Here is a 14,862-nt window from a genome sequence, read left to right as displayed (position 1 = left end):
CTTTTAACATTGTTGTCTCTGCTTAGCGTGCACCAACTTGAACCATGCTGGCTGAGATGCTTCAGCAGAGGCAGAAATGTGATGATTCTAACAGTTAAAGTGTGGGGTTCATGTAAAGGATAGCACAGCGGAGTTCAATAAATGCATGTATTAATGTTTACTGATAATAGGCTACATTTAATGCTGTTTATTTTAGTAATGTGACATTCAATAATGGCCCTTGCATCTGGTAGGAGTGCATGTAAATTTAATACTTTAACAGCCTGAAATAAATGATTGATTTGCAGTCAACTAACCAAAACTATGATCAATACCATTTGCAGTACAAACAATGAGAATAAAAAGTAAAAAACAACATAAAAACTACTCATTTATGCTCATGGCAATCCAGTACAAAAGTGGATGTACTTATTTTACATGCACATTAATGTAAACAAAAGCTGCAGCTGTTCCATGTTTCATTTAAAGAGATGTTACACTGTGCTTTTGTTTTCTACTACTGACTCCGCCCACAAAATAAACAACACAAAACACAGCTAGTATCATACACTGCAATAATACAGTGTTTAAATCTGTTATTTTAGGAAAATAGTCACACTCGCACTTTTCTACTGTTCTAAAAATACTATGTTTTGTCTTTTTCACAGTTTAATATTTCCAGTGGTTGTAATTGTAACACTTTAAAGTTTGGTCAATAGGGGGAGCTGTGCTCCACCTCAAACTCCACCTACAAGCACAGCTCACGGCTCACGAGCCGCTGAAAGCTGTTGTTTTATTGGCTACCTCCTGAAACATCTGATTGCATTAGGATATGCTTCATGTAAATGATATGTTAATGAGGTGCTGGTAGGCTGGCACTTGATTTCATGCACTGAAGCTGATTAAACGCTCAAATCTCTGCTCGTTTCCACATCATACGAAAGTTAATTAACCGTTCGTACATATTTTTGCATAACTTGCTGGCCAATGTGTTCAGTCAGGGAACCCTAAAAAAGTGAACTTGATGAGTGTTTATGGTATACTAAATGTTTGTCAATAAGGACGATATTGAGTTATAGTTTTTAATATGCATATTAAACTGTATTTGTCTCTATTCAGCCCATTAAAGTATTTTCAGTTCATAATTTCATTTTTGGGCTCTAAGCATAGACGTACAGCTGCAGTGTTTCAAAACATATTATTTTCCTCATACTGTACATCTCTATTCACCCTCTGTCTGAAACGCACTGTTAGAGCTCCTGTGTCTTCAAACCACGCCTCCTGATGAGCCCGTCCCTGTCTTGCAGTCTGCAGGCAGACGCTTATCTTCTGTGCAGCTGTAAACTCCGCTGTGGCTGTTTCTCCAGCGGTGTTGGTTCTGCCATATCAGTTTGATCCAGAGTCAACCCTGAAAGTCCGGTCAGCATCTTCTCCACATGGCTACAACACTGACCACACTCTTCCTCCTTCTGTAGCTGCTGTGTGCTGTATGAGGGTGCCGAGCTTGCCAGTAGGCGGGCAGTAAGGACTGTGGTACGCGGTTGCGTCATCTTGTAGCAAAGGAAAAGGGCTGGAATTTCAACGAGGCGCTTCAAGCAACTGAGAAAAGTGGTCTTTGTGGGAAAGAGTTTATCCCTCTGGAGGGAACGCGGAGCTTTGTGACTTTGCAGAACGTTTACATGCATAAAAAGCATAATAGGTCCCCTTTAAGGTATATCAGCTCAGGCTGTTGCTCTGTGCAGCTTGCTGTGAAGGTTAAAGGCAAATGAATGGAACGTCCAGCCTTTCTGGATGGAGGCCAAAGAGAGTCAACAGGCGTCGAGGCCACTTGTTTAACAGGACATATCATGTGAGGCATAAATAACCCTGCTCTCTCCATGCATGGCCACATTATCAGAGAGCGAGAAGGAGACAACAATCTGAGGAAAAAAAGGAAAACACTGGCAGCTCTCGGGGGAGCACCTGCCTGAGGTCACGTACACAGAGCTGGGCAGCAGCGAAGTGCCACTCACGAACGTGTCGGCTCATTGACTCGGCTCTTTTAGGTGAACGCTTGACAGCTGCCTCACATTTCATCTCCGCAAATGTTTGCTGTGCTTATGTTCCATATTCTATTTAGAAAATGTTCTGAATTTCACTGTGAAATGCACCTTTGGAAATGCATAGACTGATGTTACAGAGTGGAGAGGAGTGAACATGTTCATCAGTGTGCAGTGCTGGTCTTGTGTGTTGTGTTTGGGTATTCATAACATTATCTCTGAGTAAAATCAAACCCAGATTGTCTGATTAGAAAAGCATTTTAAAGATGTTTCAGATTGAGTGGGTGTAAGTACCAAAACAGTTCTTTCACTCTTCCAGCCTCTTCTTATCCATTAGACATAAACAGTCTGTTGTTACTGTGCCTTTAAGAAGTTCGAGGGTTCTTTAGTAAAGACGATAGTTTTATATAGTACCGTGAATACTCAAAGAATCATTTGCATAGTGAAATGGTTCTAGAGATTGATGTAGAATGTGCTGTAGATGGTTCTATATAGCACCAAAAAAGGCCCTAATTGTGTTACAAGCTTTACATCGTAATAACAGCTGAACTCTGTTCTGACTGGCTCCTGTTTTCTGTCATTAATCTTAGGTTAAATCTAGTTTCACAGCGGTTAAAGATTGTTGTCATGTGGACTGACTTAAACCCTCACTTAGGGTGCTGGAAAAGAATTTAATATTTCTTTAATCTAACTTCTCTATCTTTATATTTTCATATTTATCTAAAATCTCTGATGCTCATAATTCTTATTTTGATTTCTTTGAATTGCCTCTGTATTTTTTTTCTTTACTTATATTATTTTTGCACTTTTTTCTCTCTTAAAAGCACTTTGTTTTAAAAGGTGTCCTACAAAAACAAGTTATTATTATTATTATTATTATTATTATGACTCAATTATATTATAGCTCAGTTCAGCCTATAATCTTAAAAAAGATGTCGTCATAACGGTTCTTTAGTTTAGAAAAAGGTTCTATATAGAGCCATGAACACTCAAAGAACCCTTTGCACAATTAAAAGGTTCCTTGCATTATGAAAAGTCTCTTCAGACTGATGGAAAATGTGCTGTAGATGGTTCTATATAAAACCTTTTTGAAAGTGGTTCTATATAGCACCCGTCAGGGGTCTTCTACCTTCATGACGTCAAGCTTGTAACAATAGAAGAAGCTTTTTGGGTGCTATGTAGAACCCGTGTCAAAAAGGTTCTCTACACAACCATCTATAACACATTCATGCACATTTTCCACCAATCTAAAAAAACCCTTTTGTGATGCAAAGAAATCTTTAATCATGCAAAGAGTTCTTTGAGTGTTCATGGTTCTATATAGAACCATTTTCTTTACTAAAGAACCCTTTTAGAACCATTTTAAGAGTGTATATAGCACCAAAAAGGGTTCTTCCATTGTTACAAGCTTGGCATCGTAACAGTAGCAGAAACTTTTTGGTGCTACATAGAACCATTTTCAAAAGATTCTTTATGATTCATTTAAGCATGTAAATGGTTCTTTGAGTTTTCATGGTTATATATAGAACCACTGTCTTTACTAAAGAACCCTTAAAACCATCTTTTTTAAGAGTATACAATATACGTCCAAAAGTACACTCACTGTTACTCTACAGTAAACACAGTATGAGTGGTGTCGGCTATACAGTCGGCCATAATCGATGACATGACTGTCCATAATGACAGTTATGTCAGAACTTTGGTGTGAAAGAAGTTACAGTGAACTTTCGAGTGAGGTCATTAAAGCAAATAACCCTGCTGACATTTTGCATACTTACCTTATCAGCAGACAGATTGTAATCAGCTGAATGTGCGAGGCCGTGAGACACGCACTGTACGTCCAAAAGTATCCGGACAGATGAATAAATTCTAGCAAGGCCTGAGTAAAAACAGTGGAGACGCTTCCTTCTGCGTTTATGCTTCTAACACTGTGGAACTCATCACCTCTTACAGTCAGGCAGTCAAGCTCAGTTCATATTTTTAATAAACATTTGAAAATGTGTCTTTTTAATCAAGTTTTTACTAAAAGTATTGTTGTCGTTTATTTTCTTGTAAATTTATTTTATTTTTTAATCAGTTTAGGTTTCCTTGTTTTGTTCCTTTTTTGCTTTCAAGTTAATTCACATGTTTAATGACCATTTGAAAAATGTATCTTTTTAATCTAATTTGTAATTAAAATACTGTTTTCATTAATTTTATTTGCTTGTTATTTTATGTCATTTTAATTTCTGATTATTTTGTTTCTATTCTTTCTGATCCTTTTCCTGCTTTTGTTGTTTTTTCACTTTTATTACTTAATTTTACTTTTTAACTATAAAGCACTTTGAGTTGCTTTGTGTATAAAAAGTGCTCCATTCTTCTTCTTCTTCTTCTTCTTCTTCTTATTCTTCTTATTCTTATTATTATTATTATTATTATTATTTTAAGGCTACTGATACAGCTTGTATAGCTGCCATAGGAAAGCTGTGACCAATCGAATGGGATGCCTAAGGTCACCATGCATGGTGGCTCAACGTAGGGCTGAACAATTTGGAAAAAAATATCTAATTTAAATTTTCTCTACAATTTAAATTCTATAAATTATATAAATTCTATAAATTCTTCTGTACAATTTAAATTCTATAAATTCTTCTCTACAATTTAAATTCTACAAATTCTTCTCTACAATTTAAGTTCTATCAATTCTATAAATTAATGTCCTGGCCTTTTTTCTAACCGTTTTGTCTGGCTTAAGACTTGAATGCTAAATGTGCACCAGCCTGCCAGTTAGTCGTGGTTATGATGTCACAGCAGGTGGGTGTTTGATTGCTTCTGATTCAACAGGCAGTTCACAAGTTCCATGTTTTTCCTTTCTGAAAACTCCAATTAAGACAGCGTCGTTGATTATATTGGATAGAGTTTAAAGCAGCTCTTTCATTTTGTGGTTTAGATATAAAACAAAATCTTAAATTGAGCAGTGGAACTGTGTTCTCTGGAGTGATGGAACTCCATCCAATACCTTTGGGATGAGTTGGAGTGATCCAGGACTGACCATCCAACATCAGTACCTGACCTCATTAATGCTCAATCAAATCCTCACAGCAATGTTCAACATCTAGTGTAAAGCCTTCCAGAAGAGTAGAGGCTGATACTGCAGCACAAACTCACTATTAATATCCTTCATTTCAGAAGAAACGCTGGAGTTTACAAAGGTATGGACACACAGTGAATCTCACTGGCTCAAGTTTCAGTGCCAAAAGTCCCCATGAAGAAAGACAGTGACACATATGTCTGTATATCTCCTATAGTGCCTTTATTGTTTCTCCTCACAGTTCCTTCCTGGTCACAAACAAAAATGTGAGCAGTGTTTCAGTAATCCTAGCTGTCTTGGCGTGGGCTGCGGTGTGGTCAGAGGTGTCTGCTGATGGCCTAGTTAATGTGAGAGGATCATAAACAGAGGTGACTAACCTGTTATTATGAAATTTGTCAACAGCAGCGGCAGAAAGAAGCCGTCTGTGAAGAACTGGTTCTTATTTTCTCATCAACAATCTTAAAATAACCACAGACATACATTTCGTTCGTGTAATGAATGATAACTCTGCTAAAAAAAGTCATAGAAGTTCCTGATAGTGTTTAATAGTCTCTTAAGGTATTCTGTGCTTTTGTGATGGGTTGATATCACAGTGTAAAGGGGGCAAATGGTTTAACAGGAGTTCTGGGACTGATTCTAGTCACATTTGATAGATTCCTAATTAATGAGGTCGTACAGTAAACAAGTGGTCTCTAATGTCAACCACTGATCCAATTTCTATTAAAAAAAGCAAAACTATCAGGTTTTAATCCTAAAGTTTCTAATGGTCTGTTTTAGTTCAATGAGCTCTATGGTACTCTACAGTACCATAGAGCTCATTGAACTATATTCTATATAGAACAATGTCCTTTATTAAAAGAGCCCTTAGAGAACCATCCTTTTTAAGGGGGCACTCTGTTTACAGTGTTACTACTTTTTTACATCTTCTGTAAAGTTACCATTTTTGCAAGTTCATTGAGGCAGCATGTAAGTGTACACTACAGACATATATATATATTTCAAAAGATTCAAGAAAAGACAAAAAAACAGGGCTCCTTACACAAGAGACGAAACTAGAAACACCTGGAAACAGAGGGAAACAACACAACACAGGTGAGTGCAATATGTAGGGGGTGGAGCTAGGAAGACCAGAAAGAGTTAAACAGAAATGTGGATGTAGCTTAACTGTTTCCAGATTTCTCTTGAAGAAAGTTCAGTGTTTACAATTACCACCTAGTGCCTGTTTTATCTAATCAATACTTTATTAAATGAATTGAGCAAATCCATTCGATGTCTGGAGCGGAGTGGGAAAGCAGGAACGAAACCTACATAGAACCATGAACACTCAAAGAACCATTTGTTGCTTAAAGCCTTTTTCAAATTGATGGAAAATGTGCTGTTTATGTTTCTATATAGCACCGAAAAGGGTTCTTCTATTGTACACTCTTAAAAAAGATGGGTTTGCAGTAAAGAAAATGGTTCTACTGAGAACCATGAACACTCAAAGAAGCCTTTGCCTGATTAAATGGTTCTTTGCATGGTGAAATGGTTCTTCTGATTGATGAAGAATATGCTGTAAATGGTTCTATATAGCACCAAAAAGTGTTCTGCTGTTATTGCGATGTAAAGCTTGTAACACAATTAGGGCCCTTTTTGGTGCTATATAGAACTATCTACAGCACATTCTACATCAATCTCTAGAACCATTTCACTATGCAAATGATTCTTTGAGTACGCACGGTTCTATATAAAACTATCGTCTTTACTAAAGAACCCTCGAACTTTACTTTAAACAGCACATTCAGATTACTGACTACTGTATTTATGTTTATTTGTTCCACTTGTTTCTGTTTTTACGGTTTGCCTAAGACTTCTGGAAAGTCCGGTTAGGAGCTCAGTGGACGTAATCTCACAGCTGTGCAGTGAAGCTCGTGAAGGGCTTGGCCTTTGGGTCAACATGGGAAATTCTTGGAAATTGCAGCAATTTAAACACACTGGCATGTCCTTCTGACAAGGCTCACGATGCAGAAGAAAGAAGAAGAAAAACATTTCCTCCACTCAGATAAGGAAGGAAAGGGAAGAGACTTAAGAGAAGATTTTACTGACTTCAGTTTATTTGAGAGTAAAAGCAAGAATTTCATCTCAGCTTGTTTGTAACACAATAACCTTCCAGACCTATTTACACTGCGGTTCTCGATTTCTAACAGCAAAGATGTTAAAAACAGACAGCCCACATCCACACAGCCAAACGACTCTTACTAAAATGAACAGGATAAGTCGAATCTTTGACTATGACTATGCTCTGAAGACTTAAAAATAGTCAGCAGGATGGATGACCGTAAAGCTCACAATAACAAGCTGTTTCGATAAGTATGTGAGCAAATGAACGACGCCAATTATACAGCAAATTAAAAACAGATCTGTCCACAAACAAGACACAGGTGATAGCAATAACTAAGGGGTGGAGCTAGGAAGACCAGAAGAAGTTAAACAGAAAAAAGGGCAGAGCCAGACTACAGAAACTGACAGCAACAATTTGTAAACATATTTATCTGCACAGTAAACATTTATTTAAAAAAAAACACTAATATTAGAATAAATGCAAACAAATGAAGAATCTATTGTAATTGTTGTCCCAAGAAAAACATGTATCTCCAAAATCTGAAGTACGGAGCCCTGCTGGTGACATGCAGTATGAATAAAAATAATGCATGACCATGCTGTACTAATATGTGGGAACAAGATCAGAATACATGGCCATAACTTAGTAAAATGTGGAAACAAGCTCATGCCTTGTTAAGCTGTGATCAAGGCTTCATTATGTCATTTCCATGCCTTACTAAGTCATGGCCACACAATAGGATCTTGTTCCTAAGCCTTACTAAGTCGTGGCCATGCATTAGGATCTCGTTCCTATGCCTTACTAAGTCGTGGCCACAATTTAATTATTTCATTCTCACGCTTTACTAAGTCATGGCCATGATTTAATTATCTCATTCCCACAGTTACTAAGTATTATTAAGTTGTGACCACGCATTAGGATCTCATTCCTACACCCTACTAAGCTGTGGCCACAAATTAATTATCTCATTCCCATGCCTTACTAAGTCATGGCCACACGTTACAATCTCATTCCAATGCCTTACTAAGTCATGGATGCAATTTAATTATCTCATTCCCATGGGTTACTAAGTCATGGCCATGCATTAGGATCTCGTTCCTACACGCTACTAAGCCGTGGCCACGATTTAATTATCTCATTCCCATGCCTTACTAAGTTGTGGCCATGATTTAATTATCTCATTCCCATGTCTTACTAAGTTTTGGCCACGATTTAAATATCTCATTTCCATGCCTTACTTAGTCATGGCCATGATTTAATTATCTCATTCCCACACCTTACTAAGTTGTGACCACGCATTAGGATCTTGTTCCTATGCCCTACTAAGTCATGGCCATGTTTTAATTATCTCATTCCCATGACTTAGTAAGTCATGGCCACAACTTAATTACCTCATTTCCACACCTTTCTTACGTGTGGCCATGCATTAGGATCTCATTCCTATGCTCTCCTAACTCATGGCCATGATTTAATTACCTCATTCCCACACCTTACTAAGTCATGGCCACACATTAGGAACTCGTTCCTATGCCTTACTAAGCCGTGGCCACAATTTAGTTATCTCATTCCCACACCTTACTAAGTCGTGGCTAAATATTAGGATCTCATTCCTACACCCTACTAAGTTGTGGCCATGATTTAATTATCCCATTCCCACGCCTTACGAAGTCGTGGCAACAATTTAATTATCTCATGCCCACGCCTTACTAAGTCGTTGCCACGACTTAATTATCTTATTCCCATGCCATACTAAGTTGTGACCATGCATTATTTTTATTTCTTCAGGATGTGAACCGCAGGGCTCAGTAGGTAAGTGTACAGGAGAGAACAAAAACATTCTTTACTTTCAGTGTAATTTAATGTAAAAAGGTTTTACAGTTTTTTATGATTGCTTTGGCACAATTTTAAAACAGGGCTCATTTTTTTTAAACACTACAAACAGTTCACACAGCCACACACAAGCAGCAGAACATCCAATCTTACACACAATGACACTTTATTCAAAACTATACAATAATTTTTAAATACCCAATTTAGTGACCGTCTGGCTCACACAGAGTTCACAAGATCTGATTCTGTTGGAGCCAGTTACTCACTGCTGGGCTCAATCTGAAACATCTTTAAAATTCCTGCTTTTCTAATCATGCAGTCTGAACACGTTCACTCCTCTCCACACTGTAACATCAGTCAGCACATCCATGCATTTCCAAAGGCTGCATTTCACACTGAAATTCAGAACATTACAAAGACTAAAAGAAAAGTAAAGCGATCATAAAACACTATAAGTGTCTGTACACCTGACGGTCAGGGTGGTGCTTTAAAATGGCAAAGAATCTCTTAGATTTCTGTGTGTAATGTGGAGAAGTGTGTTTAACACACTGTATGTTGTTTTTTGGTTTAGGTTTCACTAACATATATATATATATATGTGTATGTATTTGTGTGTGTATGTGTATGCATGTATGTGTGTCTATATACGTGTATATATTTCCCCTTTCCTGAGGCTTCTGAGGCAAACATCTAACAAAACTGGCAATGAAAGCTTATTCAGGATATTCAGGTTAAATCTCAGAGTCTGAGTGCTTCTCTAAGACCAGACACTGCAAACACCAAGGACAGTCTTTGCTCTTGTTGCTCTGGAGACCGTCAGTGAAAACCCAACTAAATTACAGCAGAACTAATGAGATTTCTGTTCCATAAACAGCCTGTATCCTACAGTTTTCTTGTGTTTTTTTTACTGACCTCCACTTATTTCATTTGTACCAAAAACAGTCATGATTCATTTCTACATTATCATTTTCCAGCATATGTATATTTACATTCACATTGATATATATATATATATATATATATATATATATATATATATATATATATATATATATATATATATATATATATATATATGAGCTCTGCCCTGATTGGCTGTGGCTCATTCAAAAAGCAGTTCAGGCAAAAAAACACTCCTAATAACCTCAGAGTAATTGAGCTTAACTAAGCTGAATAGGCATATAAATGTAAATGTGTTGGTTTTCAACATTGCAAAAACAAATTCAAGTGGGCTGTTTTCGCAGCATAGTGTCCACATATGACAGTTTTTACATCCTATATTAAACTTTTTCATTTCAAAAATATAAGGAATGCTTGTTTTTCTATGAAATAAGCCCTTTAAAGCAACTGCAGCTGTTTTCTAGTTCCATAGTTTCCTTATAAAAAACTACAGCGGCTGTTTGCCTGCATACGATTTAATGTATAAACAGCACTTCTGAGTATTTACCCTCTCAACCTGAACAGCTCCAGCCAGTTCGAGCACCAAGGTCACATGACCGCATACCATCAAGGACAAAAAAAGAAAACAGTAATGGATCAGTTTAATGAGCTTTGGCTCTTCTTCTCTGACAGGCCATTTCAAGGTGACGTTATGTAGGAATTCAAGAATTTATATTAATTCTCAGTGATGAGGATGTGGATATGTCTGACTCTGAGACTCACAGAAGGCTCATTGTTTGGAGGCAGGTGTCTGTTTGCCTCAGCAGATAATAGCTCTTCTCTCACTTTGATGTAAATCAGTCTGAATCGAGGCTCCAGTTTCAACTCTAATCTCACTGATTAAAAAACATCCAGAAAATTCAGAAAATGTATGTGCTGTACATTCATGAACGTGTGCAATCGCTGGTTTTAAATAAATAAAGGTGAAAAACAACATTCTTTGAAGCGATGCTATAGACAAAAAATACATTTCCTGTTTTGTAAAGTTTGAAGAACTTCTACATAATATAAAAGCTACATAGTTATTGATCCTAGAAACAAATGCTGCCCAGAAGGCAAGCATTTAGTTTAAGTTTAAATAATGAAATATATATATACAACCCAATTTCCAAAGAAGTTGGGATGCTGTGCAGAATGTAAATAAAAACAAAATGCAATGATATGCAAATCATGTAAACCCTGTATTTAAATGAAAGACAACACATCAAATGTTGAAAGTGAGAAACTGTATTGTTTTTTGAAAAATATATGCCCATTTTGAATTTGATGCCAACAACACGTTCCAAAATAGTTGGGACGGGGGCCTGTTTACCACTGTGTTTCATCACCTCTTCTTTTAACATCACTCTGTAAGTGTTTGGGAACTGAGGAGAGCAATTGCTGTAGTTTTGAAAGTGAAATATTTTCCCGTTCTTGCTTAACATGGGGATTTCAGCTGTGCAACATTTCTGGGTCTCATTTGTCGTATTTTTCATTTCATAATGCACCAAATGTTTTCAGTGGTGACAGGTCTGGATTGCAGGCAGGTCAGTTTAACACCCGCACTGTTTTAATACAGAGCAATGCTGTTGTAATACGTGCAGAATGTGGTTTGGCATCGTCTTGCTGAAATAAGCAAGACGCAGTGATGAACTTTGTTCACAGACAGTGTTTTTCAGAAGTGTATCTGAGCCCATACAATGATTTACACTGCAGAATCATGTCTGTTTTTAATGCAGTGCCACCTGAGGGCCCAAAGATTACGGCTAGTCAGTAATGGTTTTTGGCCTTGTCCCTTGCATACAGAGATTTCTCCAGATTCTCTGAATCACTTAATGATATTATGTACCGTAGATGATGAAAAGCAAAAGTTCTTTGCTTTTTTATTTTGAGAAATGTTATTCTTGAACTGTTGCTCTATTTGCACACACAGTCTTTCACAGAGTGGCGAACCCTCATTATCTTTACTTCTGAAAGGCTCAGCCTCTCTGGGATGCTCTTTTTATGCTCAATCATGTTACTGACCTGTTGCAAATTAAACACCATGTTTTTTCAGCATTACACAATTTTACCAGTCTTTTGTTGCCCCTGTCCCAACTTTTTTGGGACTTGTTGTTAGCATCAAATCATTTCTTTTCAAAAACTATACAATTTTTCATTTGATATGTTGTCTTTGTACTATTTTCAATTACATATAGAGTTTAAATGATTTGCACATCATTGCTTTTTGTTTTTATTTACATTTTGCACAGCATCCCAACTTTATTGGAAATGGGGTTTTATATATACAAAATAAGTCTCTCAAAGATGAAAGCTTTAAGTGCTTTTTGTCTGATGGGGACAGTTTTGGTGTCTACCAGGTCTTCCAGACGGTTGTGAGGAGGCACATTTTCTCTGTAGCTTTTAAACTTTTATTGGAAACTCTAGGTTTTGTTTGACTTACAATTTTCTCTTGTGCTTAACTGCAGCTGTGACTGGAAATTATATCAATGAATGGTGGTTTCTGACTTTTTCACAGTGATATATATATTAAAAATGACAAAAAAATAAATAAAATGTACATACAGAGGTGCTCTCATAGTGTAGGGCTATTGTTTGTCACCTGTGAGAAAAAAGCACAAAAGTCTAAAAGGCCATCATGGTTAATTACATAGCAAGTAAGGTAGACAGATTTAATTACAGTCCTGCAGGACGCTGCCGCAGGCCCCGTGGGAAGGTGTGGTCTCCTAGCATGGCTCCGTCTCCATGGAGAGAAAGGTCATTTGTGTCTGAAACCCATCTTTGTTTTCACTTCCATCTAGCCAACCACATCAAAAACATCTGCGCAAATGGCTGTGAGCGCGGTGGCCTCGTCCAGGAAACGGAGACGGAGTACAATAGCCCTCGCTGTGCATTGCGTATGTAGAAAGTGACATTGTTTTTGTCATCATCAAACAAACGAACAATGCAAATATGCAAATTTGCACTTTCAACCTCTTACAGGCCGGGTGTGCCTCATCTCCCCTCTTCCATTTGTTCCTAAAATAAAGGCGGACAGCACAACAGGGATAACCTTCCTCACTGTATTCGATTCTCCTGTCACTGAATCTCCCACAAACAAGCGCAATGCAATGAAAAAGAAATTAGTCTTCATTTGCTGTTCCCCCAAAGACAGACAGAGCGAATGGAATAAGATTAGAGTCACTCATTGCATTACTTTGTAATAAATACAGTATAAGTGGTGATGGCTGCACAAGGCCATAATTGATGATATGATTGTACAGTATTATTGGACAGTAAAGTAGAAGTTTACTTTCGTGTGAGATCATAAAAAAGCAAATAACTATTTAGTTTTAGTTGTTAGTATTATGATAAATTCTGTGATAGCACATACTTGATAGGAGTAGACTGAGCCAGTCACTATAGGAAAGTCTGTTCTTTCGAGCCTTACGAGACCAGAGTCCTCTCTCTCTCTCTGAATAGAGAGAGACCAAAATATTCAAAACTGAAACATGAATTACTGTTTAAAAGAACAGATTTAAAATCACTGTTAAAATCTGACAAAAATCTCTTAAATAGTTTGTAGCGTTTGGATCAATAACACACAAAATAACGCAATTTTTTAGGTAGTTCTGGCACAACAATGGGGGCTTTCCCTGCTCGTGCTGTAACCAGCAAGCTATTTGGCTCTTTTTCTTTAGGAGTGGGACTTTCTCCACAAACACACGTCATATTTGGTGTTATGAACGTTTCCATTCGTATTTTAACCAATGATCATCTCCTCAGCTCAGCTTCATATTTTATATATATATGTTTAAATTTTGGCTAATATTGTACAAAAATTATTAAGTAATACCCTCCTTAAAACAATGGTTCTTCAAAGGTTCTTTAGTACAGAAAGTACCTCTATATAGAACTACGAACACTTTTAACACACTAACCATTTGCATACTTAAAAGGTTCTTTGCATGTTGAAATGGTTCTTCAGAATAATGGAGAATGTATTGTATGTGGTTCTATATAGAACCCTTTGGGTGCATGTGCGTCAAGCACGCATATGGACGCTACAAACTCCTGATTTCCATTGTTTCTGTGTGTAAATAACCAAAATCGTGAGTGTAATCTATAGAGTCCATATGTATGTGTGACGCAAGTGCACACGAAGGGGAGTCAGATCCTGCTGGAGAGATGAAATCCAGCACAACAACAGCAAAGAACATCAGACGAGAGAACCATGTTGACACAGTGACATTACAGGATTTTATTACAGAAGGTAGCAAACTTTCAAGGCTTATTTGGCACTAGATTCACAGACTGACCAAACTTTATGGCATGCAACAAAATTATTTCTTTCCGTGTTACGCAGTTCTGGCGAGAGGTTCTCATGTTGCTCCTCCAAAGTTACATCGTGCTATAGCAGGCATTCTGGCCCGTAGTGGGCAACAACAGAGACGCCATTCTCACTATTATAAGTCAGAATAGCATCAAAATGATTTTGAAGCTGCTATTTTAGGGTATATTTGTTACATAATATTGCTTTAAAGACCAAACACGGAAATACACTTCTAAACTCTCATTCGCGCACTGAAAAAACAAAAACTACAGCTGTTTTCTTAATAATTCCATTTAGTTTTCGTGTTTTTGAAAACTGTTTTATTTTGATTGTAGTTAACAAGCAAATTTTTTCACTGCTTGCTTTCGTTTTAGTGATAGCTTTATAATATAATATAATATAATATAATATAATATAATAAGCCTGGCTGTATGCTGTGGGAAGATACATCAGCAGATAATAATGAATGAGTAGACTTTGATGATTTGCTGTAAATGTGTCTGTTTTGTTGATCCTCGATCAACCATATATGTATTGTATATATTTTCTTTGGCTTTTTATACACTGTACCAGCCACCCAGCAATTATTTCTTTATATAAAGCATTCAAATGG

The 14,862-nt window shown here is 37.0% G+C and overlaps 1 long non-coding RNA gene across 1 annotated transcript; it reads left to right on the top strand.

Annotated features, from left to right (window-relative positions):
* The first annotated feature begins 5,334 nt into the window (after positions 1 to 5,334).
* Positions 5,335 to 7,649, top strand: LOC118800396. The gene is made up of 2 exons (XR_005006229.1): positions 5,335 to 5,456; positions 6,937 to 7,649. It is a non-coding gene; the product is annotated as an uncharacterized LOC118800396 (long non-coding RNA).
* The last annotated feature ends 7,213 nt before the right edge of the window (positions 7,650 to 14,862 follow it).

This window comes from Colossoma macropomum, unplaced genomic scaffold (assembly GCF_904425465.1).
Source record: "Colossoma macropomum unplaced genomic scaffold, Colossoma_macropomum, whole genome shotgun sequence".
Classification (NCBI taxonomy): domain Eukaryota; kingdom Metazoa; phylum Chordata; class Actinopteri; order Characiformes; family Serrasalmidae; genus Colossoma; species Colossoma macropomum.
Note: the sequence above shows the minus strand (reverse complement) of the source record. Positions and strands in the feature narration are given on the sequence as shown.